At 37.1% G+C, this 27368-nt stretch overlaps 1 protein-coding gene, 1 long non-coding RNA gene and 1 pseudogene across 7 annotated transcripts in view; 2 read left to right on the top strand and 1 right to left on the bottom strand.

Moving 5' to 3' along the window:
* Positions 1-27368, top strand: part of BABAM2 (BRISC and BRCA1 A complex member 2) — a 626549-nt gene that overhangs the window by 393709 nt on the left and 205472 nt on the right. The window lies entirely within an intron of this gene.
* The window catches only part of LOC143677024 (uncharacterized), a 156949-nt gene that overhangs the window by 24878 nt on the left and 104703 nt on the right, over positions 1-27368 (bottom strand). Inside the window, exon 5 of one of the 2 annotated variants that reach the window (XR_013172345.1) lies at positions 20302-20386. The exons of the other annotated variant lie outside the window; for it this stretch is intronic. This is a non-coding gene — a long non-coding RNA (uncharacterized LOC143677024). Of the gene's footprint in view, positions 1-20301; positions 20387-27368 lie in introns of those variants that run through there. 2 annotated transcript variants of the gene reach the window in all.
* The window catches only part of LOC143677019 (single-strand DNA endonuclease ASTE1 pseudogene), a 65208-nt pseudogene continuing 37840 nt past the window's right edge, over positions 1-27368 (top strand). The window contains exon 1 of the transcript XR_013172343.1: positions 1-27368. This exon is cut by the window's right edge and continues 1403 nt beyond it. The product of XR_013172343.1 is annotated as a single-strand DNA endonuclease ASTE1 pseudogene (transcript).

Consider the following 27368-nt stretch of genomic DNA (forward strand, 5'->3'; position numbering starts at 1 on the left):
CAGGGCTCTTTGAAGTTGTTCTGTGTCCCCTTCATGTCTCCTGAATCTGTTTTGGCTGGGAAATACCAACTTGGGAAAGTCCTTTCTGGGGTGACCCTCTTCCCAGAATTTGCTCTCCAGGCAAAAACATCTAGAGGTCAGAAAGGAGTGTAAAAAAAACTAAGGTGGCAAAACAAACAAACAGAACAGATCAAGATTCCTGGAGAAGGAAGAGGAAAGGAAGATTTTTCTTGGGGTTTAAACAATTACACAATAGCAGTCTTAAAAATTATACCTCACATTCAGGCAAGAATCAAATAAAGAAGAGCTGAAAAAATCTGATCAGTTAAACAAGCAGTTTTAAAGGTCTAGAATAAGTAGAACCAAGTATCAAAGAAGAGCCTTCACAGCAAGCCAATCAACAATAAAACCTTAGGCAAGAGAGATACTGAATGTCAGAGTAAACTCATTAAGATAATCATATGCCTAGACATAAGCAAAAAATTCCAAGCCATACTAAGAAACAGGAAGATATGGCCCAGTCAGAGGAACAAATTAAAACTTCCCAAGAGATACAGAATTTGAAACAGCTAATTAAAGATATTCAAACAAATCTCCTAAATCAATTTAAAGAGATGAAGGGAAATATGGCTAAAGAGATAAAGGATATTTTATATGGATAAACATATAGAATAATTTGAAAGTATGAAATGAAACATAACAACAATTATGGGAACAGAAGGCAAATAGAAGGAATTAAAAATACTCTAGAGGCATGCAATAGTAGATTCGAATAGGCACAAAAAATCATCAGCAAACTAAAAGATAGGATAATCAAAATCTTACAGACAGAAGAACAGAGAGAAAAGAATGGGAAAAATTGAGCAGGGTCTCTGGGATTTGAATGACAGCATGAAGTGTACACACATACATACCATTGATATCCCAGAAGAATAAAAGAAGGGAAAGGGGGCAGAAAGGATATTTGAGGAAATAACATCCCAACTTCTATGAAAGACATAAATATACTTGCCCATGAAGTACAACATACTCCAAACGGTAAATCCTAATAGACCTACTCTGAGATATACCCTCATCAGAATGTCAAATGCCAGAGATGAAAGCATCAGAATTCTGAATTCTGAAAGACAAAATGATTCATCACATACAAGAGATCCTCAATAAGACTCAGTGCCAATTTCCCATCAAAAGCCATGGAGGTGAGAAGGCAATGGTATGATATATTTAAGGTACTGAAAGAGAAAAGCTGCCAGACAAAAATTCTTTATCCAGCAAAACTGTCCTTCTAATATGAGGGTGAGTTTAAAATATTCACAAATAAACAGAAACTGAGAGACTTCATCAACAAGAGACCTACCCTACAAGGAATACTAAAGAGAGTTCTGCCAGCTGAAGGGGAAAGACAGGAGAGAGAGGCTTGGAGTGAAGTGTAGAAATGGAGATCATCAATAAGAGTAACTTAAAGGGTAGAAGCACAAAAATAAGATATGACATATAAAAATGAAAAAGGATAAAATGGTTGAAGTATTCCCTTTACAGTAATAACATTGAATGTTAATTGATCAAACTCCCTGTGCCGGTTTGAAAGGATATATGTACCCTAGAAAAGCCATGTTTTAATCCTAATCCCATTTTGTAAAGACAGCCATTTCCTTTAATCCCTAATCAGTACTGAATGTTGGAAACTTTATTAGATTATCTCCACAGAGATGTGACTCAATCAATTGCGGGTATTAAACTTGATTAGGTAGAGATGTGTCTCCACCCATTCTACACGAGTCTTGATTAGTTTACTGGAATCCTATAAAAGAGGAGAATTTCTGGAGAGAATGCCTTTTGAGAATGTTGAGAAAGCCACAGAGCTGAGCAGAGCCATGAGACTGAGAGACCAACAGAGGCCACCAACCGGTGACCTTTGGAGATTCTGAGGGAGCAGAGAAGGATGACAGAATGATGAGAGCCACAAAGCAGAGTCCACCAGCCAGTGACCTTTGGAAATGAGGAGAATGCCTCTGGGGAAACTTCATGAACAAGAGGCCTGGAGTGGAAACTAGTAGATGACATTGTGTTCACCATGTATCTTTCCAGATGAGGCAAGCTAGCAGATGCCATGTTCGCAATGCGCCGCTCTACTTGAGAGAGAAACCCTGAACTTCATCAGCCTTCTTGAATCAAGATACCTTTCCCTGGATGCCTTAGATTGGATATTACTGTAGACTTGCATTAATTGGGACATTTTCATGGCCTTAGAACTATAAACTTGTTAATTTCCTCTTTTTAAAAAGTCATTCCATTTCTGATATATTACATTCCAGCAACTGGTAAACTGGAACACTCCCAATCAAAATGGCAAAACAGATTTTAAAAAAAGTATGATCCAACTATATGCTGCCTGCCTTAAGACCCAAAGACACAAATAGGTTGAAAGTTTGGAAAAACATGTACCATGCAAACAGTAACCAAAAAAGATCTGGTATTTATACTAATACAAACAAAACAGACTTTAAATGCATGACAAAGAAGGACACTATATATTAATTAAAAGGGGAAAGTCACCAAGAAGAAATAACAACCATAAATGCTTATGCACTTAACCATGATGCCCCAAAATCCATGAGGCAGATATTGGCAAAACTGAAGAGAAAAATAGATATCTCTACAATAACAGTGGAAGACTTCAATACACCACTCTCATCAATAGATAGGACATCTGGACAAAGGATCAATATGGAAACATAGCAACTTGAATAATACAATAAATGAACTAGACTCTGGACATATACAGAATATTGCACCCCAATACAGCAGGATATACATTCTTCTCAAGTGTTCATGAAACATTTTCCAGGAAAGACCATATGTTGAGTTAAAACAAGTATCAATAAATTTAAAAGGTTTGAAATTACACAAAGCACATTCTCTGACCATAATGAAATGAAGCTAGAAGCCAATGATAGGTGGGGAAATAGAAAGTTCACAAATATATGGACCTTAAAAAACACACTCCTAAACAATTACTGGGTCAAAGAAGAAATTGCAGACAAATCAGTAAATATCTTGAGACAAATGTTGTGTTGAGAACACAACATATCAAAACTTATGGGATGCAGTGAAGGCAGTTGAGAGAAATTTATAGCTCTCAATGCTTACATTAAAAAAGAGCTGAAATCAAAGACCTAACTGCACACCTGGAGTAACTAGGAAATAACAGCAAACTAATCCCAAAGCAAGCAGAAGGAAAGAAATAATAAGGATTAGAAATAAATGAAATTGAGAATTAAAAAAACAATGGAGGAAATTAACAAAACCAAAAGTTAATTCTTTGAGAAAACCAATAAAATTGACAAACTCTTATCTAAAGTGCCAATGGAAAAGAGAGAGAGAAGATGCAAATAAATAAAATTAGAAATGATCAGGGTTTCATTACTACTGACCCAACAGAAATAGAAAGGATCATAAAAGGATGCTATGGACAGCGATATGCCAACAAGTTAGACTACATAGATAAAATGGAGAAATTCCTTGAAACACATGAACAAACTACCCTGACTCTAAAAGAAGTAGAAGACCTCAACAGACCAAGTACAAGTAAAGAGAATGAATCAATCATCAAAAATCTTTCAAGAAAGAAAACCCCATGATCAGATGGCTTCACAGGTAAATTCTACCAATCATTCCATGAAGAATTTATATCAATCCTGCTCAAACTCTTCCAAAAAACTGAAGCGGAGGAAGCATTGCCTAACTTATTCCCTGAAGTCAGCATCATCCTCATATCAAAGCCAGATAAAGATACCACAAATAAAGAAAATCGCAGTCCATGTTCTCTAATGAATATAGATGTAGAAATCCTCAAAAAAAATTTGCAAATCAAATCCAACAGCATATTTAAAGAATTATACACCATGATCACGTCGGTTTTATCCCAGGTATACAAGGGTGGTTCCACAGAAGAAAATCATTTAATGTAATACACCACATTAACAAATTGAAGGGGAAAGACCAAACGATCATCTGAAAAGACATTTGACAAAATCCAGCATCTGTTCTTGGTAAAAACACTTCGAAAGATAGGAATAGAAGGAAACTTCCTTAACATGTTAAAAGGCATTTATGAAAAACCCACAGGTTACATCATACTCAATGGGGAGAGACTGAAAGCTTTCCCTCTAAGATCTGGAACAAGACAAGGAGGCCACCTTGTCTTGTTATTCAGTATTGTGCTAGAAGTTCTAGCTAGAGCAATTGGGCAAGAAAAATAAAGTTATCCAAATTGGAAAGGAAGAAGTAGAACTTTTACTATGTGCAGATGACATCATCCTATATCTAGAAAATCCTGAAAATTCTACAACAAAGCTACTGAAACTTAAAAACAAGTTCAGCAGAGTGGCAGGATACAAAAAATCATTAGTGTTTCCATATACAAGTAATGACCAAGCTGAGGAGAAATTTAAAAACTGCCATTTACAATAGCAATTAAAAGAATATCTAGGAATAAATTCAACCAAGGATGTAAAGGACTTGTATACTATAAAACTATAAAATATTGCTAAAAGGAATCAAAGAAGACCTAAATAAATGGAAGGGCATTCTGTAATCATGGATTGGTAGGCTAAATATCATTAAGATGTTAATTCTGTCCAAATTGATTTACAGATTCAGTGCAATCCCAGTCAAAATTCCAGAAGCTTGCTTTTCAGAAATGACAATTATCAAATTTATTTGGAAAGTAAGGGGTCCTGAGTAGCCAAAAACATCTTGAAAAAGAAGAGCAAAGTTTGAGGACTCAAACTTCCTGATTTTAAAGTATACTACAAAGCTGCTCCGATCAAAACAGCGTGGTACTTGCATAAAGATAGATATATTGACCAATGGAATCAAATTGAGAATTCAGAAATAGACCCTCACATCTATGGCCAATTGATATTTGACAAGGTTGTCAGGTCCATGTAACTAGGACAGAATAGTCTCTTCAACAAATGGTGTTGGGAAAACTGGATATCCATATGCAAAAGAATGAAAAGTGGCCCCCTATCTCACACCTTATACAAAAATTAATTCACAAATGGATTGAATATCTAAATACAAGAGCCAGACCCATAAAATTCCTAGAAGAAAATGCAGAGAAGCATCTTCAAGATCTTGTGGTAAGCAATAGTTTCTTAGACTTTATACCCAAAGCAGAAGCAAAGGAAGAAAAAATAGATAAATGGAACTCCTCAAAATTGCATACTTTTGTGCTTCAAAGGACTTTCTCAAGAAAGTGAAAAGATAAACTACTTGGTGGAAGAAAATATTTGGAAACCACTTATTGGAAAGTGTTTTATATCCAGAATATGCTACTGGAATGCAGTATACCAGAATTGGAGCTGTTTTTAAAAAGGGAATTTATTAAGTTATAAGTCACAGTTCTAAGGCCATAAAAGTATCCAAACTAAGATATCCAGAGGAACATACCTTGACTCAAGAAAGGTCAATTCTGTCAAATGGAAAGGCATTTAGCTGGTATCTGCTGGTCCTTGTTCCTGGTTCCATTGCTTCCAGCTTCTGATGCCAGTAATTTCCTCTTTAAGCATCTGTGGGCCTTCACTTAGCTCCTCCAGGACACAGCTCAGCTCTGGGTTCTGGCTTGCTTAGCATCTCATGGGAAAATGGTGCTGTCTGCTGGGCTGTGCATCTCCAAACATCCATGCCTAGGTGTCTGCTCTCTCTGTCAGCACTCCAAGCATCTCCAGATATCTATGTCTCTGTCAGCTCTGAAGCAACAGTTCTCTAAACATTTGTATCTGAGATTTCTCCAAAATGTTTCCCCTTTTAAAAGACTCCAGTAAATGAATCAAGACCCACCTTGAGTGAGCAGAGTCACATCTCCATCTAATCAAAAGGTCACACCCACACATAGGTATTCACAACTCCATGGAAACAATCTGATGAAAGCATTTCCACCCTACAATAGTGAATCAGGATTAAAAGAAACATGGCTGACCCCACAAGATTGGATCAGGAAAAAGACATGGCTTTTCTAGGGTATATAACAGCTTCAAACTGGCACAGGTGATAGATGGGAAAATATACCTAATGTAAACTGTAGACTATAGTTAACAGTAATATTTGAATATTCTTTCATCAGTTGTAACAAAGGTACCACACCAATGTGAAGTGTCAGCAATAGAGGTATATGGAAATGGTGTATTTTTACATGAGTTTTATGTAAACCTACAACTTCTCTAATTAAAAAATTATATGGTATGTTATGTCCTCAGCCTGGTTTCAAAGGGTAATTACTTGCTAAGTAAATTAATAGCCTTGTTCCTTATTACAAGTGTTGGTGTCAAAAAAGTAATGATTAAGGTTCTTAATGTGTAAAATTCACATATAAAGTAGAATTTCTTATAGTGTTGTTATTGGAAGACAGATCCAACACCAATGTTGTCAGATTTTACTGTATAAGGTTTCATTTTAGGACAAGTAATTTGATCCTGCCTGGTATGTCTCATTTTTGTCCTCATAACACAGGGATAATGATGATGTTGGAGTTTTTCTGTCCTTGTTAAAATGTAGACAAGCTGTCTTTCACTAAAAGAACTAATGACTTTAATGAATGGAGAAGCCTTTAGTTCAAAACAACAAATGATGAGTTAGCATAATATTGTAACCAGGACCATAATAGGGAATGAACATCCTGTCTGTGAACATTATCTCTTATAGACAGCTTCAATAAAACAGAGGTCATTCTTGAAAAAGACTAAAATCTAACTTGCCAAATTTCAGCTGAACCAGACACCATTTATTTGAAGCAGTTGTACATCAGTGGAAAATTTATTTTCTGACAAGAGTCTTTTTCCTATAGGCAAATAATTTTCCCCTCCCACATTTTAATCCCTTCCCTCCCTACTCCACCCCAGTCTTTAAAAAGTGTGATGTAAGATTGGGTTGCTTTGTGCCAAGTTTTCATTCTGGAACAGACTTTTATAGCCATGTTTCTCTGGGAAAAGGAATTTCTGACCAAATGGTGATAACACTTTCATGGTTTCATTTCCTCCTCTGACCTCGTACTTTTTTCCTAAATTTAACTTTGCCAGAGTTTAACATGAACAATTTCATATATGATTTAAAGTTTATAAGTTGGTTTTGAAAACTTTAAAGGACTCCTTATGTATAATATCATATCTGGCTCATTGAGAAAACACAGATTAAAGAGCATATTATTGTTAAAAAATTTTTGTTTTTTTTCTGTTCTTACGATAAGGAAACCCCTTAAAATATTTGGGTGTAGATGTTAGATATTTGTACGAGCGATCTTTCTTATTTCTCTTCTGTTAAGATTACTCACCTGTAGCTGGTCATTTATTTTGCAAACTGGTGTTTGAAAGTGTAGATAAACTTGGCCCTGTTTTGGTCTTGGCCAGTAGGGAATTTAATGCTAAGAATTCAAATGGTGGAGTCAATATAAATGGTTATCAGAAGGAGAATGACTTGAAATACTTCAGCGTAGAGTGAACTAGCAAAGATTTAGGTAAACTTCTGTGTACTCACATGAGAAGATTTCCAAGTTGAAGAAAAAGAACAAATATTAGAAAGACATGCAGAATGATACTTTGTGTTTTTTAAAAAGCCGACCATTAGAACCACAGTATATTTTCTACAGGCTAGTGTGTATATTGTGGGTGTGGTTATACTGAATACTAATAGTGGCAAACACTTGAGTACCTGTGTCACACATTGTCTTGTGTGTTCTGTATTTCTACACTCACTGAATCCTCACAAAAACTGTGTGAGTTTGATTTATATTATTATCCCCATTTTACAGATGATGAAACCAAAGTGCAGAGAGGTTCTCAAACTCGCCCAGGTCACATACCTAGCAAGTGGTCTAGGTAGTTTGGCTCTAGTAGGATTGAAGGGAGCACTCAAAGGGAACTTTGGCCTTATTGAACTTGGACATTTAAATTATGAAATTAAAATTAATTTATAAAAAAATTGAAAAGAATCATATTGGAAAAACTTTGCTAGATCTTACAAAAATTTACAAAATCTTCCATGGTTTAAGTATTTTTATTGTGGAACCATTGTTCCATGTAGAGTAAATGCTGTTCTTTGTGGGATGCTAAACATTTGGTAATGTAACTGCCTCAAGAACTCTGGTGTAATGCCTCTAATCTACTACGTGATTTCTTAACCTCATCACTTGACATTTTGGGCTAGATAACTCTTTTGTGCGTGTGTGCGGTGGGGGGAGGTTGAGGGTGTACCCTGTGCACTGAAAGACTCACTAGATGTCAATAGCACCCCCTTTCCCCAATCATGACAAATGATATCTCCAGGCATTGCCTGGTATCCCCTGAGGGTCAAAATCAGCCTCATTTGAGCATTACCAATCTGCTATCATCATCCTTCAGAAACCTTGAAGAGCCTAATTTTCCCAGGCTAAGCTTTAGAAACATCTTGCATTCAGAACATTGGGCTGTTTTCCTTTAATATAATGAAATTTCAGCAATTTGAAACTGAAATAAAATCTCATACCTTTCAGTACTATCCAGTTTTAGGAATAATTCCTGTCTCCCCCCCTACCCCATGCCTGTAGTATTTACATGCATTGTATGGGCTGTGTGGCCACTTTCTCTTAGAGTCTCTCCAGTTCACTGTCTACCTCCTATATAATCTCAGGAAGGACAGTCCCAGCTCTCCCCTATACTTATCTTACTGTGAGAGACTGTCCTTTGCAGTGACATTGGGCATCCTGGACGCTGCGAGCTGGATGAACAACCCTTCATAGTTCAGATCACCTCATGTGTCGCTGCAGATTCCTACATATGCCCCTGAGGTGATAGTATCACCCAGCTGAGAAAGGAGGTAAAAGATGATTTACCTCTGAGTTCCAAATTTTAAGTTGAACACCTTGTTAGGTTGTTTATTTGGAAATCTTATTTCTGTTCTTAAAAGCGATTTCTAGGAATCCCAGGAATACTTCTTACTCTTATTCAAGCACAGAATAAGAGAGTAAAGCCGTATCCATGGCTTTCAAATCTGCATCTTTTCCCTTGGAATATAGCAGACTGCAAAAATGATGTCACATAGCACAGTCTGGAGTCCTGGGGGTTTGGCTGTGCCCTTCTCTGCTGCCCTTCCCTGAAACAATGGCTCCACAGAGGTGTTTGCTTTGGTTCACAATAAAATTATCAGGATTGTTTTCTGTTTTTAAAGCCTATTGATTTTATCAAATATGGGCACCCCCTCACAAATTAAGTTGCATTCCAAATTGAATGTGTATGAGGGTTGTTTGGACTCTGGGACATGTTTTGCCATGGGAACCATTTAGTACATAGTTAGGTTACCATGGAAATGAGGATGCACTGAAGGAGTTCCTCAAGCTATAGTGCCTGCCACATACATAACCACATTGAACCCAATCCATTTTCTCTGTCAGTTGTACGCTTGCCTTGTTGGGGGTTAGGGCAGGGAGCCAGCAGATTGGACAGGCTCCATTCACCCAATAGAAGGCCATATCCTAAAGAACTTCAAAAGTCCAGTCAGATCATCTCTGTACAAAATAGAAATGCAGGGCAAATAACAGCTGAGCTGTCACTCAATTCTGCGTTATTATTTGGAAGCGTACTCAATACCTTTTCCTTATTGCTCATGAAACCCACCCCATATCTCACAGCCAGGAGAACAGGAAACAGGGTGAGTTCAGTGCGGATGAAGTACTTTCCTTTCTCCCTCATGTTCCCAATTGTCCTTACAATAGGTGATTGTCTCTGTAAGTAGTCTGTTGGGCCCATGTCACCCAGAGAAATCAGACCAGTTCAAACAGGACATGCAGGCTGCACACTAAAGCCTATTACCCCATGATCTGGGTTCTCGGGTATTAATAGCAGGGCATTTCCCTATTATACATCACTAATCCCTGTAAAGATAGGAACTGAGAGAGCACTAGGCCCACTGTACTGTGTTAAAGGCAAGGAGTAGAATTGGTAACAGCATTGTGATAGTTGTATTTTTTATTGAGTCTTTTTTGACATAAACCTGGGTAAAACTTAAATGTTTATTGGGCTTGTTTAGAACTAGAGCCTGTCTTGTTACCTTGGCATGACAGTATTATTGACAAGCTGAGTGCTAGGTACACAGTAATCAGCCCTTGGGCGTTATTTCCTTGGTGCCTTCACTTGGCGTACTCTTGGATGGGGGGTGTCTCAGCCTGCCTATTTTATCATTTCCCTTTAGGGCTTCCTTATTTCAGCTTTTTATTTCCTATCTTTGTATGTTGGCTCAGAAACAAAAATTTAACTTTACATTTATATTGTGTTTCATCCTTTACAAAGTATATTCTCAACTATTATCTTTGCAAGCTAGATAGGGCAGGTGTTGTCACCCTATTTTTCAGAGTTAAAATTAATTTCCAACATCTTAGGGCCTTGCCAAACTCTCACAACCATTCTAACAGATCTGAGCTAGAATACAGGACTTCTGGGACCCAGTTTCCTGCTGTTCTTTCTCCTTGTACCATGCTGCCTGCCGTACTGCTTGCTGATTCCTTCTGCTCTGTTTATTACTTAAGGGATTTTTACTTCAGTGCTGAATATCTTTAGTAGAGAACTGAGCTTCCCTCTTTGGCTGTTTAAAGAAGTATGCACTTGGGCCCTACCATACCTCTTACCTCAGCAAATTAGCACCTTAGGACAAGCTCCTGCCATAGCATATTTATTAGTGAATTGGTACCTTTGCATATTTTTAAAAATGATTTAATGCCTTTAGGTATGCATCTTGATGGTTAGTGGTCAAATTTTGTTTTATATAGTGTCTTTTCATCAGAAGCATATATTATCCTCCATCATATAAGAGATGCCAGCTGGTTACATCAGTTGTCTAAAATCTTAACAATAAAAGCAGAAGAGGGAAAAAGGGAAGTAACTTCTTTGAGAAACTCTCATGAACCAGACACCATGCTAGGTACTCTACATACTTGGTCTCAGTTCATCCTTGCAAAAACACTCTGAAGTAGGCAATGTTCCATGTTTTACTGATTAAGCTGTTTGAAACTGTTGTGTACCCCAGGAAAGACATGCTCTTTTAAACCCGTCTTGTGGGTGCAGCCTTTTTGTGGGTGGGATCTTTTGATTAGATTATTTCCATGGAGATGTGACCCCACCCATTCAAGGTGGGTCTTCATTAACTTAATAGAGTCCTATAAGAGGAGAATATTTTGGAGAAAGCTCAGACACAGATGTTTGGAGATGCAGAGAGAGCCGTTTGAAACCAGAAATCCTGAGAGAAGGACAGCAGATGTCACTGTGTGCCTTCCCATGTGACAGAGAAACCCCGAACTCAATCAGTCTTTTTTGATGAAGATACCCTCTTGTGGGTGGCTTAATTTGGGCATTTTCATGACCTTATAATTGTAACTAGTAACTGTATAAACCCTCTATATTAAAGCCAGTCTGTTACTGGTATATTGCATTTCAGCAGCTTTAGCAAACCAAAACACAGATGAAGGAACTATAGTTCAGACAAGCTAAGTAACTAATACCACAGGTAACTAATAGAGGAAATATTAAAATTCAGCCTTCTCTGATCCAAAGACTCACAGACTATCTACTATACAACTTGGCTTCCTCTTCAGCAAAGATGGCCATTTTCAGTACTTATAGTAACAAATGGAAGAATGTCTTCTCCATAGTGATACGATGGAGAAGAGGGAAAGCTGGAGTGTAGCCGTTTTTTTTTCCTGACAACTGCCAGATAGGGACAAACTTACTCTTTTCTCTCTATTTCAGAGAGCATGTGAAAGTACTCTTGATAAATGTTGTGATGTAAGTTTGAATTTGTAACTGAGTTGAACTAAGGTCAACTAACCAAGAAACCACTTGTGAGCATTTTAGTGGCTGTTAAGACAAAGTTCATAGATTTCACCCAGTCAGAAAGCTGCTTTGAATGAGTGGTGCTTCCTCCTGGAAAGGCAGCGAGACTTGGGGAAAGAGGACGCAGAGGTCAGGAGTGCTGTGTTCACCCTTGGCTTCTACCTCTAACTTTGACCCTGGGTTGGTAAGTCACCTCACATCTAAAGTATAGAAACTGGACTGGATGGCCCCTCCTGCCCACTGCAGCTTCATTATCATCCACTGAAGTTTCTTTATTATGCTAGCAGAAAGAATCATCAGTAAAGAAGAATGTGGGAATAATGAAAAACCTCTTGCTATTCAATGTCCTTATCAATAACAGTTTCTGATAGGGAACCTATAGTTATCAGTTCCCAGAGGTCTGATTCTTTTAAGGAAATGAGTGAGACTGGGAAGGCAGTGTTCCAATCAAGTTTGTGGGCAAAACAGTTATTAACAGTAGTTAATGATTAGTGAATAATATCCAAGGTCTTTAATTATACCTGTGATTCTTGGCTTTACTTTGTAGATTTAAATTTCTAAGGGAAATAAATATGAGCTTTTATAATTTCATGGACTCTATGTCTGCAGACCTTTTAGCTGACTCCGGTTGACTTTTGGTGCCTTGTTTATGTCTGTGGGCTACAGCCCAGATAGGCTGCTCTCGAGGCATGGCTAACTAAGAAAGAAGGGCAATGGCCTGCTTTCTCTCTGTACATCAAGTTTCTCTACAATAATGCTTAAAGAGTGAGCTTAAACTAATAATTACTAATATTTATATCATATAAGGAAATCTATATTTTAGAGTAAAATCATTTAAAAACTTTGACACAATGTGGTCTCTTCCTTAATAAATTAAAAATTTGAATATTTCCTACTTAGTCTAACTCTGGAGTTCCCTAAGGAGAAACTTAGTTTGAATCTTATCTTGGGGAGGTGACCTCCCAGGCCTTTCTTGGAACACCAGACCCCTTTTGGTAGATCAGTGGTCTTCACACAGTGTTTTCTCTTCTCATGAGCACTAAACAGCTCACAGAGACTGGGCAAGTGTGTGTGCTGGGACGACTGGGGTATTATTTATGTGGCACTGCAAGTAAGTGATAAACCTAATTCTTCCAGAGGCTGTTGTTATTTTAAAAGAAATTTAAAAGGACTAATATAAATGAATCTATTATGTTAGATAAACTTTCTGAGTAGGTATGTTGTCATGAGGCCTTTTAGCTGTAATAAACTGTCCATAGTAGCTCTCCTGTAATGCTCAAAAATTCCACACTTAGCAGCTCACCACTTAAAGATTTTAAACTCTTGCTTTAAACTATTTAGAATGAAAATCCGTGCACCTCTAAGTGTCTGCATACTTATTCTCCATGGTCCATAAGCTGTCTGTAAGAATATATATATATTTTATACTTTCATTTCCATAATAATTTTTAAAAAATTATGTTTTTAAATTATATAAAAATTATAATTTTGAATTAAGAAGAGGTGTTCTAAAATTATCCCTCAGAAAAGAGGGAATCACCTTATATCTGATTTGTTATGAAATTCTCATGTATGAGGCACACCCTCAATGACTTCAGTTTGAATAGCCAAATATTGATTGAGAAAAATGTGTCTGAAGCAGCAACCGTTCAGCTACGTTTGGATGCTTGTGTAGGGCACCTGATATAATCAAGTTTGTTTTGTTTTTTTTTAAAGAGGCCAAAGAATTTAACACATATTTTGTTAATATTCCTGAGTATATGACTTCATCATTTTTAAGGACTGTCTTGTAAACAAGGCTTTTAAACATTGCATTTAAAAGACCATAAGTGATTAAGTTGTAGAGATCATGAGTATACACTTAGAGGATGAATGAAAAATCTCACTGTCCTAATGTTTGCAAATGGCATGTCATATACCACATTCAGAGACAGCGTATTCATACCCAATTTCAGAATGACTATATCTCAGAAACCTTAGATGAAATGCAATGTTAGATGACTCAGAAAGTCATTCTAGTGATGGCAAAGATACCAATTTCAAAGATACAGGAAGAATTTGATTAAAGCTATTTAATGAAAAATGAGAGTAAAATAGTCACTTCTTAAATAAATGATTTTGATAACTTAAATAAATGATTTTGATATCTATGACTTTAAACATCTATGTGTAATTAAATATTACAAGCATACATTAAACTATTTTATCTATATTGCTTAAAGGTTACATATTCAGGTTGTCAAAACTCTTAAAAATTTTTTCTTTTGGAAAAATAGGGACTTACTTGTCTGTCTTATATTTGGGATGCCCTTATATTTGGGTATATGTGTGTAGTAAGCCCCACCAACCAGGTACTAATGTGGAACTTGATAAAGCCCAGGGGTATTGCATTAGTTCCTGTGGGCTAATGAGAGCAGGGCAGAGGTAGGCCTGCTGTATCAGTGATGCTTTGTGCCAAGGTGAATGATGTCAGAACAAGCTGCGCAAAGAAAGTTTAGCCATAGTTTAGCAAGAGAATAGTGATGGAGGATTGAGAAATCACATAGCCAGGAGCAGCAAGATACTAAATTCAGAACTGTGCAGTCTGAACTATATGCATGTTAATTTCAGCAAAACATCATCCATCTATTAATTTAGTGTTTTAATTTTAATTTCTTTGATTTTATATATTTGTATTTAATTTATAAATTTATTTTGATTTTTTGGTTGTAGGAGAACTATTGCTCTAAGTATAAGGCATTTATGCTTAGGTTTTATGTTTCTAGATATTATTTTTAGTGTAAGGTTTTCTATTTTTCTAAGTAAGTCAGCACTGACAATTTAGGGAAAAATTTGCTTGTTTTAAAGGGGATCTTAGAGACACTATTCTAGAAAACTTATAGTTTACTTTTTTCTTTTTTTAAATTGAAGATTGAGTTTTTGTTTTTCAGAGTGAGTTTTTTTTAAATAATAACTTTTCTTGAGATATAATTCACATGCCGTAAAATTTACCCATTTAATCTTTATACTACAGTGATTTTTAGTACCTTCAGAGAGTTGTGCAGTCATAACCACTATCTAATTGAGAACATTTCCATTATCCCAAAAAGAAACCCTAGGGTACCCATTAACAGCCACTTCCCATTACCCCACCCCCACCCCTGGCAACTACTCATCTACTTTTGGTTTCTGCAAATTTGCCTATTCTTGGCTTTTCATGTAAATGCAACCATGTAGCATGTGGCCCTTTGTTTCTGATTCCCTTCACATAGCATGTTTTCAAGATCAATGTATCAATCAGTAGTTCATTCCTTTTTATGACCAAATACAAATACAAAGGTGGTATATGTATATACCACATTTTGTTTATCCATTCATCAGTTGAATGACTTCATATTCCTTCCACATTTTGTCTATTGTGAATAATGCTGCTCTGTGTCTGTGTGACATATGTTTTCAATTCTCTTGGGCAGCAGTTTACCCTTAAGCCTGCCTCGGAAAGGGATTATACACTTCTTACTAGGGATCTATATTGTAAAACACACTTACACCAATTAACCCTCAAATGTTATGCAGATTTCTAAATACCTGAGGATTTATTATTTTTAATCTAGGATTGGTAGGAGCTATGTTAATGTATCTCATTGAAATATCCACGTCTGGTTTTTAAAACATTTAGATTTTTCTGTAAACCTACAACTTCTGTAATAATAACAATAAATGTTTTGGGGGATATTTCTACTCAGGTCTTTTGATACTTACCTCCATCTTAAGCCTCTTCAGTTCAGCCAACATTTAAAGAATTTTTACTGTGAACTCAAGATTTGTGCTAGGTACCAGGGAATCCAAGGTATAGAAGACATGACCATTGCTCATAGGGAGCTCATGAGAAAGCAGCAGATAAACAATGACTGCTATTGAAAGCACAAGGTTCGGGAGTGCAATAGCTCACTAGTTCTCAAAGGAATATACATTGATACTGGTATGAATATTGAGATTTAGTTCTCATAAATATGAAATGCTTGTATTTAATTTTCTTAAGCGTTCAGAAATCAGAAAGAAAAAATTAGTAAAACTAAATGTTTCATTTTTAATATAGAAAGTGAATAAATCTCTTACACAACACTTCCCCAGCCACTCCTTTTACTGCAGCCCCTTTTCCCATGTACCCTGGGACTCCCACGGCAGATACAACACCTCCAGAGGGGCTTGGTAATTTTCTTGTCGTGTTTCGCTTCCCTGAGTTGAGTTTTCAGGACCACTGCTGTGCTCTGGGCAGTCTCTCAGCTCTGGCCAGTGGCTTCCATACTAGCTTGGATTTCTTTTTTAGATAACCCTTCCCCAGGGAAGAGGTCCCTCAGCTTCAAGGGATCTTGTCTGTCTCTCCAAGTCTAGCCTCAGGCTTTTTTGGTTTGGGGGCAGGGAGGGGAATGCCAGGAGTTGAGTGGTAAGAAGATACTAGGAGCCTTCACAGGCTTTAGAGCTGAAATGTCTGGGATACGTGGCTGGGAAAGTAGGACTGGGGGTCAGGGAGGAATTGAAGACAGCCAAGGATGAATGAAGCTGCTCATCCACTCTGAAATAATACTATCACACCAACAGAAATATCTGTATTTTTGGTTTGTGAAAAGATATCAGAATACCAATAGCCTCTATTGTAATCATTAGTAAATTTCTCTTATTGAGATAAGGAAGGGAAGACTTCACAGAAGAGGTAAGAGTTGAGCTGAGTCTTAAAGGATAAGTAGGGGGGTCACCAGCCACTGGACACTGAGTTCTAATTACAAATCCAGTTGGTTGACTTTAAATGTCTCTGTACAACTAATTAAGCAGTATTATACCAGGAGTTTGGCAGTAGGGAGATATTTCCTCACTTGTTCTGCAAAGCCATCCTCTGCACCATTCAGCTCTGTCTCCTTTATCCCTGCTTGACTCTGTAATAAAACCTTCCAGAAATCATTTGAGCAGTTTGTGTGTTATTCTTAGTGGGTAACACTTTGATACATTAACACCTCATAACATTTCACTTGAAATTTTTTTTTTCTTCCCCATGACTTTAGCATTTAAGAATGAAAAGACATTCAGATTTTGGATCCTATTTCTTGGATGCGCCTCCTTACAGAAGCTTATTCACAAATGGCTTTTTGCTCATATTTTTTCTTCGATGGGCATTAAATCCGTTCATTTGAAATTTTCATTGCTGTATAAATAGTTTTATTTGCCACACCTGTTCTCTGAGTTGCTCTTTGGTGTATTTGAAAATGCAAAATTTACAACAATGGCTTTTACTTTCTAAAAGACTTTTCCTCTCCCTTATTCTATATAAATCTTGATTTTGCACTTTGGGAAATTTCATTTTGGTCAAGACTTAGGAATTAGTAGTTCAACTCTTAAGCAGTTCAATTGCTGTTAAATTGCAATTGTGTTAAAAAGTAATTAATATATTCCAGTTGGTTTTGGTGTCTTTGAAGCCTCTAAATCTTTTCTTCAACATGTTGAATCATAATTTTGTTGTTCTATTAGATGTCTTTCTGGAACCCAAAGTACTGCTTCTCAAAAATGTGGTCAGGGGACCAACTACATCTGCCTTGAGAACATTTGTAATAGGTAGATTCCTTGAACTCAGCCCTGACCTACCAAGTCAGAATTTTGGGACCTTGAAAATCTATATTTTCATGAGTTTCATAGGTGGTTGTATGTATAATAAAGTTTGAGAACTTTTTCCTTGAAGTTGACTCAGCACTTATTTTATTTGGGGGTTATTACCTAATTTTCTCCAGGCACATACATAATTGAATTTTGGACTTTCTACTGTTTATCTTTGATTGATTTCTCTGACAAATGTACTTTCTCCTCCTAGGAAGGAATAACCCTATCAACAGAGTTGCAGAGAAGGTTAGACTCTAACAATCATTGCCAAAGCCCCAAATACTGTTCCTTTTATGCTAATTGGAGGCATAATATTTCCGTCAGGATTGCCTAATGTATCACCAAGAAAAACAGACCTACATGTGATGCTTGGAAATCACCTTCCTGGGTCATAGATGACTGTTTAGTACATTAGACATTAGAATATAGCTAGTCCAGGCTCTGGAGCCTTATAATAATAGTAATTAATGTAATGATACTTTGTACTTTGCAAGTGTCTTTAAACTTAAGTCCTTAAAGTGCCGTATTAAAGAAAGTATTCAACACCCTGCCAAGAGAGGTCAGTGTTAAGTTCCTTACTTTATAGATTTAAAACCTGGAGCATTATGAGAGTTTAGCTTAGGCACTTCTCTTGTTTAATGGCACATTCACTTGGAGAAATAGGAATATTTCAAGAGATATTTGTAATTTGTGGGGGTTGGGTATGGAGGATGGTGGCTATTTTGGCATTCCAGGGGTATAACCTGAGGGATAGCAGCCATACTTGATTACTCTAATTAATGCCTATAATAACTAGAGGTGTTTAGCTGGATAAGGTTGTTTTTCTTACTAGCATTTCTGTGCATTAAAAACATATCCCTTCTGGCTCTCATTTGCTTTTCTTTTACCTGGCCTTCTTTAGCTATCTCTTAATCATTTATAGACTCAGAGAATTAAAACAAACAAACAACAAAAAACAACAACAACAACTTTCTAAAAGGGAACTTAAAGATCATGTAGTCAGGCCCCTTAATTTTACAGGGCAGGATACTTGAGACTAGAAAAGGTTAAAGAAAAGACTTGCCCAAAATGGCCCAGAAACTTTGGTTGGGGGAGATGTGCTGACAGTGGAACTATTAACTAAATTCTTGTATTTGTGTGTTTTATTACTTAGCTTTTCTCAAATGAGGTAGGGTATACTTTAAATGAATACAATTTAGAGTTGAGAATAGTTCTAGTCTTTCACAGACCTTAGTTTAGTTATCAACATTTTTTTCTTCCATGTTTCTTCTTTTATATATTTTTTTAAAAAACCTCAACTTGAGGCACTAAAGTATTTCCTTACTTTTAAATTTTCTCCAATTTGTCTTTTCAGTACTCTTTTTCCCCCTGTACTCTTCTTATAATCTGCCTTCTCTCTCTTATACTTTTATAAACTAATAATGTCACAATTTAAATATTCCAGAAAATAGAAATTGAATAAGTAAAAAATAAAATAAAAATCCAAAGATCAACACATTAGAAGAAGCAATCTTAAATAAAGGATAAAGAAGTACTTGGAGACTCATAGAACACTTAAGCTTTTTTTTTTAAAGCACTCAACAGCTATAGAAGTAGACGGCTCTTTATTATCACCGTCTGCAGCCTGTTCAGCTGCAAATATATGTATAATAGCAAATATGGGTGATTTATGGTGGTTTTTCCTTAAAAATAAAATGAAGGACAGTTCTAAGAACAGATTAAGAATTTGTAGAGAGAAGGATAGGAAGCTTATTTGTTCTTCAAATGATTGATAGAGCTCATGTCCTTAGAGAATACACCATATTTTCATGCAAACAGATGAGAATCCTGGTGATTTATGCAACACTGATTCTTATTTTTCATACTAAGACGATCAAACTAAAGGTGCTGAGATAATAAATGTAAATGTGTTTTGGAAAAATGGAAAGGACCATAAAAAGCCTTGTCCTAATTATTTCTTACTTAACATAGCTCAGTTCTATAAATATTTATTGGGACTATAAAGAAAATATTTATTGTGTGCTAAGAACCAGGTACTGGAGATACTGAGCTATATGGAAGAAAAGAGGTGGAGGGACAAAAAGCACTATATCAAGTAGTTCCTTATGATGAGCACAAGATGGGGCAGTCAGCCATAAGCAGTTCAGTTGCTGTTCATAAGGCCTTCCCACTGGATAGTAGAGGAAGTGTGAAATTAGTTGCACATATGGATAATGCATAAAATGGAGTACCTATATTTTAGGTAAAATGCTTGCCTCTCTTCTCTAGGTAACTTTATGATTTTAGATCCACCCCTTCTATTTGAAAAGAAAATTAAAATAATTAGATTTGTTTTTCAAATAATGCTGATTATTAATAACTTCTCTTTTTTGATGTTTGCAAAATTATTTTGGGAGTGAATGCAGATACATATTTCTGACTATATATACTTGATGTTAAAAGATTCACATGAGAAAAAAATTTTTCCCTATTTTCTCTGCCTGCAATCTTGTCTTCCTAGTTAATGTCTATTCCTGTTTCAAGATTCAGTTTAAATGTCACCTCCTCTCCTAAGCCTTGCTTATCACCCCTCTACCAGATAGAGATAAGAAAGCTATCTTTTTTACTCCTGCATGGCTCTTTATGCTCTATCATAATTCTTATCAGTTTGAATAAAAGTTATTTTCTATCTGACTGCTAATTAGAAGATTCTCAAGACCACATATTATTTGTATATTATTTACATTTCTGTACCCACTGCTATACACAAAACCTGGCCTGTATTAGGCACAGAATAAACAAATTATAAATATTCATGAATATTTGTTTTTCATAGTCTTATTATTATTATTTTTTTAATATGTTAAATTGTTACCAGTTCCTGAGCAGTCTTCCCCAGGATTAAGCTATCAGGAGCCACCCTACAAAAGAAATTATTTTAAAAAACTTGTAGAAAGGAGTATTTATCTTAAGAGGGGAAAGGGTTGTAGTATTAATTCCAAAGCTCATGTAATACAGAAAGCATATCTTACCTCACTGTAGGTTGGCTTAAATGTAGAAGATGTATGGAATTTTATATTTGGAACTTTTAATTTTGTGACTTATTTGGAATGCTATTTTTATTGTTTTGGTTTAAACATAGACCTTTTTAAAAATGAGTTTAAGTGGTCCAAGGAGGTCTTTGAGTAGTGGAATGAACTTGATTCTATGTTACTAATTTTTAAGTATAATTTAATGGAAAAAATGTGATTCATTCCATTTCAATTGATCAAAATCTATTTCAGAGTCAACTTTTCTTTAAATGAATTCTGTATTTCTCTGTAGAAAACAAATGTATTGGTGTATGAAAATAGTAAGCTTTTTCTACTTAACACATAAGACTTTTTTTCCTTAAAAAAATAACCTCCCAATTGTTTCCTTGTGTATGGAAAATTTCCATCTCTCTAATATTGACTGGGAAAGTTTCTCCTGGGCAATTTGAAAACTAAAAAAAAAAAGAAAAAGAATTTCATCATCCTCAACAAATATTTATCAAGTGCTTGCTATGGGAAGGTCATATTAACAGTCCCTTGGGAAAAACCCACTTATCCAGAGGCAAGACTCACTCCTGGCGGCCCCCTGGGAAAAGCCTTGAACCCTGGACTCAGAAAAGTGAAAATCTGAGTAGCTAAAGAACCTATTTTGTTTTATATTCTTCTGGCAAATTTTGTTAGCCTATTTTACACCTATAACATATATGAAACAACTTCAAAGCAGGCAAGCTTCTGTGGATAGACATGCTTTGATAGCAGCAAAAAGCTTGTAGCAAACAAAAGACATTATATAAAGAGCAGCCAAAACTCCGAACACAAAATGCTAACTGATGTTCCAAGTAATAGTCCCACTTCATCCAATAAACGAGCTTGTACCCAAATCTAATTCTGTTAGGCAAATTATTTAAGGGTGTGGCCTGTGGGTCATATAGGCCTGGGTTCTAAACTTCGCTATACCATGTACTAAGGACGTAATAACAGGCAGTTTAGCCAACCATTTGAGCCGAGCTTTTCTTCTATGTTAGAAATATCATGAAAACAGTTTAAAACAAACTAGAAAGATATCTGCTACAAAAACAACAAAAAGTTAACACCCTTTCTGTATAAATCGATCAGAGGAACATTTAAGATTCCAGCAGTATAGAAGAGGTAGAAGCTGTTAAAAGAGTCCAAAAGCTACCTCTTTTTTACCAGTGAGAGTTTCTAGTAGTCTTAGGCTGGCAATATTCACACTTATATTTCTATCTTCTGTTTTCTTGGCCCGTTCTGCTCCATGTTCCCTTCGTTTGGGGGAAGCCAAATTCTTACTCTTTTAGCATTACAGGCAGCAGTGTAATATTACTCAAAACTTCCACTCCATATCTTGACCCTACTTGCCTCATGCAGCTTTTGCCTATATTATTGTTATTTATTACTGCACAGTTTACACTTTGAATTCTTACATAGGGATTGTGGGTGTTTGTTTTTTTTTAAGTGGAAAAAATTTGCAGTTGGCAGAGTAGGAAATCTTGGTTTATTCTTATTAATGCCTTTGTGCTTTCCTTTTCTGTTTGAAGTTATCACCAGTCGTTTAAGCTGTCTGACAGCTTCAATTCTGTTTCAGTTCATGCCTGGAATTTTACTGGTATGGAAAACAGTTTTAGAGCTTTAATACTATCAACAAAATTCTCTTTTCACTTCAATGGCTGAAAGAGAAAACATTTTAGATCTGAAATTCCTACATTCTGAGGGAACTGATTTATGTCAAGGCAGTTCAAAAGTTTGTATTTTTTGTTTTACATTTTTGTTTATTTAGAAGAAATTTAAAGTGTAGTCATTCATTCATTTAACCCAACCTTTATTTAGTTTAGTACCTATCATATGCCAGACACTCTACTGGCATTGTCTGGGGGAAGGGACAAGATGGAATAAGGATGGAGCTGTCCTACCCTCAAGAAGAATACCATCTACTGAAGAAACAAGCCTAGAAGCAAATAACAAGAATGCAGGGTGGTGAGTTCTAGAATGGAGCTATGTAAAAAGAAGCATAGGAGCCCAGAAGAGAGGGCTATGTTCTCTGTCTGCTGGGGGCATGAGGGTGGGGCATGCACAATAGGGTAGCATCTGAATAGGACCTTAAAGGAAGAATAAGATTTTTCTAGGAGACCAAGGAGAGGAAGGACATTCCAGGGGACATGTGAACTAAGGACAGAAGCAAGAATGTGCCTGGCATTTTCAGGGCACTGTGAATGTGTCCACACAGATGTTTAATGATGATGACCCCTCATCTCCTGGCTGCAGCTCAATCCAGTACCTACATATAGTCAGATAAAAGGTTTCAATTCAGAAAGGTTTCACATCCTAAAAAACAAAAAAACAAAAAATAGAAAGGAAAAAAGAGAGAGAACATTATTGGGTTTTAGTAAGTTTTTTTTTCTGGGCCCTGCATCCTCCTTTGTGCAGAGCTTAATGCTTAGGCTAATGCAGATGCCCCCCTGCGTCCTCAGATACCTATTCAGCAATGGTGATAGCTCCCGGGAGACATTATTTTCAAGAGTATTTTCTTCCAGTTCAGTCACCCACAGCATTGGGCATCAGAGGCAGCAGTTTAAAGGAGCCCACACATGTGCATAATTGCCATCCATGCAAAAACATCCTCACACATTGCATTCAGCCTCACAAATATCCCTTTCTGTATTCCATCCCATCCATTATTCCACAGAAGGTACTTTCTAAATATTGGGCCACTTTTATTTATTTATTTTTGGCACAAACAGCACAAGCAGTAACATCTAGCACATGCAAATATTACATATACATTTATTCAGAGAACTAAATTAAATAAACATGGAAAGGGACACATATTATTAAAAATAAATAGAAAGAGTAGGTAGATGTAGAGTAGGTGTGGATTAACAAACAGGCTGTGATTTGATAGTTGTTAGAAAGAGGCAGTGGGTGATTGGGCAAATTGGAGAGTTTGGAAAGTACAAAGGTGATCTGATTAAGAGCTGTCAGAATCTGGTACATGAAAGATTCCTCCTTGTTTTGTTTTCTTTGTTGTTTTAACTGATTATTTAGTCAGATTTCTTGAGATTAGTACAAAATTAAACTATTAGGTAAGCTTCTCTATGAATTTATTAATGGTAGTTTCTAATCATCATGATCATGAGTTTTCCAGTTATGCATAGTCAGCTTTGCAATAGATTTCCATTAGAAGAAAGCAAATAACTGAAAAAAAAATGTTATTTAATCCAGGCTGACTTCTTCAGGGAATTATAGGCAGGCAGTTTTCTTTATATGTAGTTTATAACGCATTTGGTGAGTGCCATGTGGGCAGAGAGCACAGGCACCCATTGCCCTTTTTAGGGGAGGACAGTTGTTGGCACATTCTTATTTTGAGCTGCCTGAACCCCTGGGCTGCTCTGTGGCCTCTGGGATTCCTGAGATGGCTCTAGAGGTCTAGATTAGTACTGGATGAAGCCATTGATCCACTCAGCTTGAACCAGTTCCAATCCAAATGACCCCTGAGCATGGGAGGGGTATGATGGGGACAAGAGTTGGGCTAAGAGTAGGTGGACAGCAGAAATTAGATATAAGCCCTCAAGTGTTTTCCAGATTATTTGCCTCCTTTGCAGATAAGTCTCTTGTTTGGTCCAAGGTCTCAAAGTGTCTCAAAGGCCCTTTCTTTATTCTGGAACTGCTTAGAACTCAGAATCTCCTTTCTCTTTTTAAGCAAGGATTATCCATAGCTGCCCCACCAAGGCTGTGGCAGACCTGTCCAAAATCTTTTCCTTAAACCTCTTTCACAGTGTTGAGCCGCTGTATTCACAGCAAGGGACCACAAATGTGTATGTCCTTTTGGACACTTGTTTCCCTCCAGATTGCTCTTTGTGGTCAAAGAGTCTTGCACAGTAGTTACTGAATGCCAAGCTGGCACAGCTGAAGCTAATTTAACCACTCATCTGTTGGGTGAGGTACTATTTCCATTTTGCAGCTGGGGGAAACTGAGGGATGGAATCTTTATTTAACGCTAGAGATGAACTCTAGACAAATCTAGAACTAAACATTTGGACCTCCTTTTGTTTACTTTCAATTTCAAACGTGTTTCACAAGATTGCATTCTTTCCTGTGTCTTCAATAGTATAAGTTTAAATTTTAGTTACTGCAACCACTCCTTCAGACCAATTACTAATTCCTAAAATGAGTATCAGTGGTTTCAAATGAAGTCTATTGAATTCATGATCAAGTGGCTAAGAATTGTAATTGTTTAAATAGAAATTATTTAGAAATTTTCAAATTTCATGCTTTTTCCCCCCCTTTTCCTTCCAGAAAGTTTTTAGGTAATGGTGAAGGCACCTCCACTTGTGGGCTCTGTAGTGCATGGCTCACACTTGGACAGTAAAGATAAAAGCACCTGAACTAAACTCCAGTGTTTCAGAATGACACAGAGAAGCTAGAATTTGCATAATGGTTGAAGTGATACTCTGAACTTAGATAGACCAGGGTTTAAATACCAGTTCTACTCTTACCAGCTGGGTGATGCCAAGCAAGTTTTTAAACCTTTCTGTGCTTCAGTCTTGTCAACCGTAATGATCGTGCCTGCCCCATAGCTGTAAGGTTTAATTGAGTTAACGCATGTAAAGCATGGGGGATGGTGACTGGCATACACTTTCACACATAGAAGACCCAGGGTTTCGGTGTTGGCCCTCTCTGTGCCAGGCTCCTTGCTGTTCCATGCACTGGCTAGTTTAATCCCCCTACCCAACCCAGCCAGGTAATCTTCCTCTGTCTACAGCTAGACCAATGTTATTTGAACATTTGAATTTTTAAGCATCTTGACTGAATATGACACTGCATTGGTGACATTTTGATAGCTGTCATTGCATGGTTTAGTTCCAGCATCTTTCAGCACATTCAGAAGCATCAACCTTTACATGTTGGGGCTTCTCCAGCAGCAATTATAGCCACAAATGAAGAAAAGCTATACATGTTCCCATAAAATATCATCAAGATTTGTGTCACAGGCCTTTGGTGACAAAAACTTGTTTAATTGCTAGATGTCAGCTTTTTTTTTCCTTTTGATAAAATTAAACAGCGGAATAACCTAAGTATAAGAATAAATTAGTTTTTCATACATAATTCTGTAGAAAATCAAAACTGGTACCAAATATCTTTATTTATGAACATTTTTTATTCTGGATGTGTGGACACATAGAGTGGGGTCACCCAAGGAAAAGATGTTGAAATGTCTTTTATGGCCAGCCTGTGGACTTTTCCTACTGGTGAAATCCTTGCTCTTCCCTGCACGCCTTCCCCAGCCTGCAGCTACGCTGTTTTCTCGATGACTTTCTTCTGAGTGTGAAGCTCTGAGTGCCAGAGCTGTTCCAGCCAACCCTGGAGGTGGACCAGGTTAAGTTTTATAATTAGTTTTCTTAACAGTCCCGATTGGCCACTCTCAACTGTCAAATGTGGCCTCTTGTGATACATAGAGTAAGTCGGTGTCTGGCTGTTCCGAGAGACTTTAGTGAAATCAAGAGCTATGTGCCCATAGGCCATCACTAACAATAAATAACAGTTTTTCTGGACTTGAGGCAGGTCAAAGAAAATGCACATCTGAAGACATCACATGGCTTGGATGGATGACCAGAGCACCACTCCCTGTGTGGATCACAAGGTGCTGGGAACTAAGGTCTGGGAAGGAAGTGGGAGACACAGTCACCTCTGCCTGAAGGCACCGACCAGCCTGCTGAGCAGGAGCCACAGAATATTTAATAAAGAGCCAGACTTAGACAGTTATACCATGAGATCAGTGAAAAACTGAGAGCATCCATCCTAAGAAAGAGAAGAGGAATAGAAATTGGAATTTAAGCAAGAGAGGTTCTGAACACAGCCAGAAAGGTCAAGAATGAGGCAAAGTTCATTGCCATTTTGACCCAGCATAATCCTGAGAGAGAGACTTGTAAACCAGCTGAGCTGATGAGCTGGGTCAAGAGGGCTTACATGTGGACTTAGGTGATCTGAGGCTCTAAGGTGACATGATGAAGAGTTATGGGGATGAAAATTGAGGCCATCCACTCTTGGGAGGTGTTTTCCCCAACGTTGCCCACTGAAGATTGCTCTTTTGTGCCTTCTAGCTTTATCTCTAGGCCCACAGCTACTCACCTCTACTCTGCTGGGAGGCAGAATCTAACAGGTGATACCAAATATTGAAGAAGAATTTTCCCATGGAGACCTCTTCTTAACAGAAACTTCTAGATTTAGTGAATGATTTCAAGGGATACACAGCTCCCATGTCTCTATCACAAGAAAACAGACTCCTTTAACTGGTTGTGCTTAGTTTCTTGGTACCAAGAATCATAGGAATGGAAAAAAAATGCTAATCCCTCTGATTGTATAACCTGTGGTCACTTTACATGCAAGAGTGAAAATATAGTGTTGGTGGAAACCTGTACAAATAGAGCAAGGCAGTTCTGCATGTATGAGTGGTATCTCTTCCCTTCTGTGTTGCCCTTGTTATGTCAAACATAAGTGAGGAAAGATCCCCCACTGCCCCCAACACACACCCCTCACTGGCGTTACTGGGGAGCTTTGTGGCCTGGGATAGGCCTCTTTCTGGGGCACTGTTTCGGCTGTCCAGACACTGGAAGCACAAGTATAAACCTAGGGCACATGAGGACACAAACAGGCCACGGATTCTGTCAAGGGCTCTATCATGTTCCAGATGAGCAGATGTTTATCCCACAATATTTTTTTTATTTTTATTTTCGGGGTTTGTCCAATGCATTAAAACAACAACAAACCACTATTTACACTGATTGCTCCCTTTTGCTGCCTTTGCTTGTTGTTTTGCTCTTTTCTTTTTCCCATACATTAAGAACTATTTGTGTGA

The sequence above is a fragment of the Tamandua tetradactyla genome, chromosome 3 (genome assembly GCF_023851605.1).
Source record: "Tamandua tetradactyla isolate mTamTet1 chromosome 3, mTamTet1.pri, whole genome shotgun sequence".
Taxonomy (NCBI): Eukaryota; Metazoa; Chordata; class Mammalia; order Pilosa; family Myrmecophagidae; genus Tamandua; species Tamandua tetradactyla.